This window comes from Pteronotus mesoamericanus, unplaced genomic scaffold (assembly GCF_021234165.1).
Source record: "Pteronotus mesoamericanus isolate MK-2021 breed Mesoamerican mustached bat unplaced genomic scaffold, CSHL_Meso_final scaffold_128, whole genome shotgun sequence".
Lineage (NCBI taxonomy): Eukaryota > Metazoa > Chordata > Mammalia > Chiroptera > Mormoopidae > Pteronotus > Pteronotus mesoamericanus.
The window spans coordinates 174728-180947 of NW_026555305.1; positions in this window are offsets into that span (position 1 = coordinate 174728).

Sequence of the window (6220 nt, forward strand, 5' to 3'; positions counted from 1 at the left end):
CCAATATCTCCATAATGGATACCCTAATTCTAATTTGGCCAGTTTACAAGTCTAATTCTTAACCCCCTTGCTCCTTGTTTTTTACACAAAGGAGACCTGAGTACCTATTCCCAGCACTTGGCATCTCCAAGCATTTGCAGGTGCAGGTGTCCGTTCCTGGACATCCTGCCTTAACTGCTTACACTGGCTGCCTGCGTGGACTGAAAGAAAAAAGAAAAAAGGAGGGCACAAACTAAACCTGACCAGCTTAGAGGAGTTACAAACTGAGAGATTGAAAATACCTCTATATATGGTCTGAAATTAAAACTTTCTCACTAAAAGAGAGTCACAGTCATGGTAAGTAGTCAGTATCTTTCCTGGGGTAGGTCAATTTTTACCTTAACTGAGCTTATCTTTTTATATTTGCACCTATGTTAACATACCTTTGGAATATCAGGATAATTTCCTTTTTTCTTACCCCTCAAAACACAAAACTTCACCAAAAAAAGAGACCAAAAAACCCTTCAGTGTTATTACCGTTAATTAAATATTAACTGTCTTATACACACCAATGTAAATAGACATTTTTACTTTTTATCTAATATCAGAGAGTTTCCTTCTTTGTATACCCCTGCCTCTCTAACCTATCACTAATGGAGGTCAAGTTCCCCACTTACGTCTTCTCTTTTCTTTCTGATGTATAAAAGAAGTGGTAAAAACGCCACTTTCCGAAGCATTTTTCTCACTGTTGAGATTTTGTTTCATTGTCAGTTTGACTAAAATAAATACTTAAAAAAGTCTCTAAGGGGTATAAGGGAACTAAATGGTAATGGGAAATAGATAATAAAAGTTAAAAACAATTCTCTAAAGATTTAAAATTTTAATGGACACCAGAAATGGCAGCACCTGGATATTTCCTGTGACCTGCACTCAGGATTGTGGTATCCCTAGGGTTCGAACACCCAAGAGCAGGGGAAAAAACCAGCGAAGAGTCTTCAGACACTTTAACGTAGTGTCACTACCATGGTAGGACCGGGACACCCCGTCTTTCCTTGTCTGGTTCACAAAATTATTTTCAACTTCAGAACCTGTGGGAACGCCATCAACTACCTCACAGCTCCAGGTAAGAAGGTCTCAGCTGTATCCCGCCCCGGCCCCGGAGTCTGGTGACCTCCGCGCAAGCGGCTCCTCAGAGCTGCCGCTCACCGGCCCAGCGGCCTTGAACTAGGGCTCCTCTTCCTGTGCCTCTCGGTCCTCGTCACCCCACCCCCGCCGGTTTTCTATCTCAGCAGGATCCTAAAAGGCTTTCAAAACCAGGACACAAACTGTGTCTCTCTGGATTCACGGCCATCAGGGCTCCCAGAACCACTACAATGGAGGTGGGGCCCCCCTGCCTCCCAGTCAGGTCGTGACTCCGCCGCAGACTGAAGCAGATGGAGGGCCGAGGCGAGGTTTGGGGGTCTTTCCGGGTCAGCAGCACCTGGGCACGTTCACACGGCTGCCCCGCAGCCTATCGCCCTCTCCCACCTCCACTACATCGTGTGTCACCCACGAGCGCCTCACGGTCCCAGAGACCGGGGTCTGGGCTGCGGGACGTGACCGGCACCCCGCACCCGGGCCGCAGGGGGAGGGCCCGGGGCCGCGTACTCACCTCAGACGGGCGGGCGCCTCAGCGCAGCCCTCCCCGGAGGACCCTGGGCGGAACGGGGCCGGGAAGGAGAGCGAGGAGGGGGCGCTGGGCCCCCCGGGCCCCATCCCGGACCAGGAGCGGGTCACCCGGGCGGAGTCACGGAGCCTCACAGTCGCGTTTCTGATGCAGCGACCAGGTCTCTCCAATTCCTTGTCACCGCATCGCCCGTGCGGCCCGGCCATCATCTTCCTCTAACCAGCGATTCAAAGAGGGTGAAATGCCCGCCAGCAGGAGGAGGAAGTCCCGCCCACACGCGTTGAGCCCAAGGGAAAAGCCTTTTCTGAGCCGTCATTGGCTCGGGCCTGACCAGCCTTCTGGGTACGGCGGTTTCCGGGGTCCAGGGCTGTGAAAAGGGGTTTCCCACCTGGTTCCGAGAGAAAAGACCCAGACTCACCCGGAAAGCTACTGAGACCTAACACGTCCTGGTCCAAAGGAGATCTCGAAAATAATAAAAAATTTGTTTCTGGTGACGGGTCTCGCGTGCACAATGATGAACAGGCATTATCGCTGCAACTCCACACAGCCAGTCACCGTAATAAAAGGAGGGTCTCCTGCATCACAGGGTCTGGAAAATTTTATCAGAGAAATGACCTCCTTACAGCATCACGTATATACAGAGATAACACAAGAAAGTAAGATAAACGTTTAATATAAAAAAGAACTATGATATAAGATATGAACAAATGGAAGTAAATTGTTTAGTTATACACATCAATTAAGAAACAAATTTATGACAAAGTGGGAGAATTGAATTCTGACTGCTATTCGCATTATTTTAATTTCTAAATGCCATTGTAATTATCATAAGGAAATATATTTTGTGCTCTCCAGACATATTTAAGAAGTCACATGTTTCTTGCATTAATACAATAAAGAACATATTTGTAAATTATATTAAGTATAAATTAAGTACATATTCATACTCAACATATGTATTTCTCAGAAACTTAAAAAGCACATAAAATGTTTGAATTAATCAAAATAAGGGCATATATGTAATAATATCAAAAATCAATAATTCTGTAAGAAGCCCGTTATTTAAAAATTTAGAGCAAATCACACTAAAACATAAGACTTGAAATACATTAAAACTAAGTAACATAAGAGAGAAATTGAAAAAGTCTAGAAACTTACCAGATATTATTTAAAAATCACTTTTCAAAAAAAATAAAAACAGTATTTCCAGGACCATGCAACTGATACAATGGTCTTAGAAATGATCTGACACTCCAGCCAAGTTGCAAATACGGGAAAATTGTACTACATGCTTATTGTCCATTGAACAGCATCCTGATCTAAACAAATCCTTCTCCCCTTTTATTAAAAAAGTTATGATTCATCTTTGGTAAGGGAAAGAAACATTAACATATGATTGCCTCCAGCGCACCAGTCAGGAACCAGGCCTGCAACCCAGGTATATGCCCTGACTAGGAATTGAACCAGTGACAGCTAGCTTCTCAGGCTTGCACCCAATCCAGTGATCCACACCAGCTGGAGCACTTCTCCCTATTTCAATGAGAGCTCTTAAAATGCTCAGGATCTACCCTGGCTGGTGTGGCTTAGTGGACTGAGTGTCAACCTGCTTAACAAAGGGTTGCAGATTCCATTCCTAGTGCAGGCACATGCCTGGGTTGCAGGCCAGGTCCCCAGTAAGGGGAGTGGTGAGAGGCAACCATACACTGATGTTTCTCCCCCTCTCTTTCTTCTTCCCTTCACTTTCTCTAAAAATAAATAAATAAAATATTAAAAAAAAAAAAACTAGTCCACATACTTGTCACTTTGGTGTGCTGCTTCTTGCATGTCTCAATAGCACCTATCATTTTAAAATTTACTGTAACAGCCCTGGCTGGTGTGGCTCAGTGGATTGAGCATGGGCCTGTGAAACAAAGGGTCTCTGGTTCGATTCCCAGTCAGGGCACATGCCTGGGTTGTGGGCAGCATCTCTGGGGGGGAGTGCAGCAAGAGGCAACCATGCATTGATATTTCTCTCCCTCTCTTTCTCCCTCCCTTCCCCTCGCTCTAAAAATAAATAAATAAATAAAATTTACTATGACAAAATATTTTCTTTTTTACTTCTTAGATAGCCTTCAAGAGAGGCTTTAAGGAAGCCAAATTGCAAGTACCATTATTTACTCATTGGTATATACCATAGAACTAGAAGAGCCTCTGAATCAGATGAAATATAATAATTACTAAATGATTGTTGAAGAAATGAAAATACAATACCATGTCTTTTCTTTGACTCAATTTTTCTGCTATAGCTTGCTATCTTTGTCACCTATTTTTTCCTCAAGTTCTCATGATTTAAAAGGACTCACCCTTTGTAGAAACAACAATTTGATGGTAGCCAAGTTTCCAGCACAGTCGCTGCTCAGCTTAAATTCTTCCTTCTTAGAAGTCAGTGTCCTTTATTTGCCACACATTGTGTCTTACATGTTCTCAGGCTTAATAGAGCCTTTTCTTGTCTACCAACATAGGCAATTCTCATTGTAAAACTCCATTAATCAACAGGAATACCTTGCTCTAGTTTGATCTAATTCTCTTTCAGGAATAATCTGCAGTCCCCGTGCAGACACTGTCAAGGCATTTACAGCTGAAATGATCATCATGTCCAGGATAGTGATAAAATCTCAAATTCAAAACCTTCACCTGAGGTCCAGGTGCCCACTTTCCACATAATCATGGATGCCAACACTGCCCCCATTCTGGCAGCGAATATAAAATTGGCATAACCAGTATTCCCAGATACATGTCACATTCTTAGAAGTTTGGAATAGACCATATCTGAAAACACTCCGTAAAAAAAATATCATGGGACAAGAACAGGTGAATTGGTCAATATTCCCTGACAAGGGGATTAGGTCTTTGAATCTAAAACCTTTTTCTCAGGTTCAGATTCCCATTTTTCCACACCTTAGTGGATGTCCAAAAAAATGTAAATTGGCTATTTAACAATATTCCCAGATATATGTCATATACTTAGAAAACAATAAACAATGCCTCAGAAAGTTTTTAAAGAATTGTTATGGTGAAAAAAAAATTTCTGCAATTGGAACACAAAGACAGAGAGCCAGAAAATATAAATTCTGAGGAAGTAAAAGGTATTGTAGGGAACCGCCCTGCCTGGTATCGGGGACCTGCATGAGCAGGGTCTGACCTCTAAGTCTCAACTGGGAAACCAGGAATGCTGGCCGGCAGGCATGAACAGATGCGGGCACAGGTGGCCCCCGGGGGAAATCAGGCCTGAAGAAGAATGCATTGTTTCCTTTGAAGCCTCTCCTGCTAAGAATAATGTCTTCTAGTGAATTGAGTTAATGTACACTGGATGTTTAGGTTCAAAGCACAAGGTTGTTCTGACCATCTAGCATCACACTAACAGACCCTGATTTAAAGAGACCCCTATGTTCTTGGAATTGTTATTTCTGAACAATGTCTATTCTCCTTTGGTCAAATGCTATGTGACATTGATTGATGAGCTATATGCGCATGCTGTGCTCTCTTACTTGCTGAACTCAATAAAAGTCCAGGGAAAAAGGAGATCAGAGCCCTTCTCCTCTGAGGGATTGGCCAGCCTTTTCTCCCCATGCAAATCATGTGTTGGTAGATTGATTTCATCTGCGGCCCTGGGGGACTTCGCAGGATGAGGTCCCCCACAAGGTGTGTTGTCACACAATTCAGCAGTTTTAGAGCAGCCTAATATCTCCCCTCCACAATTTCTCCACATGTGCCTAAAGTATTTTTGCTCTCACCTCTGGGTTAACACACCTAGCCTCCTGATATTCATTCAGAGAGCTTTGCTGCCCATGAAGACTAGGAAGATTATCTTTTTTCAGCATTTGAGTAAACCTTAATGTATTTGTAGCAGTAGTTGCATGTACATTTCTGACATTTTCAATGCATAAATAACAAATGGATTCTGTAACACTATTTTACTTACATGCCTATGATGAACATGGGTGTTAAAAATTTCTACTGGGTTTAGTGACACCAAGACATAGTTAAACAGGACGAGACTTTGTAAAAACAAATAGCAAGATAATCAATCATGTTAATAATCTCAAAAGGTAATAAATGGGAGTGACATTAAAATTCAATGACTGAAACTTAAACTGTTTACAACTGACCTGACACCAGTTATGTGCTGTGAATATACTTATTATTTTCTTTAACGTGACCTACATTTAATTTTTCCTATTTCTTAATATTGAGTCTGAAGAAGAGGAATGAGAGACTGAGAGACACCAATCCACTGCCTCCCACATGTACCCTGAGAGGACCAAACCCACAGCCAGAAATGGGCCCTAAGTAGAAAAGAAACCTGTGCATGTACAACATGATTCTATGACCAGCTGAACCACGCTGGCCAGAGGGAATTTTTCTTAGATACTTTATATTCTGAAAAGTGTATTTGAATCTCTCTGCTAACTGGAGTCTGCAGTAAGGATTTTAGTTGTGGCCAGAGGGTGTTGGGAGATGGGGTCAGGGTTTGTGTTCAAGAAAATCAATGTCCCAAAACAAAGATCTCTGGTGCAAACAGAGGGAGACCACAAA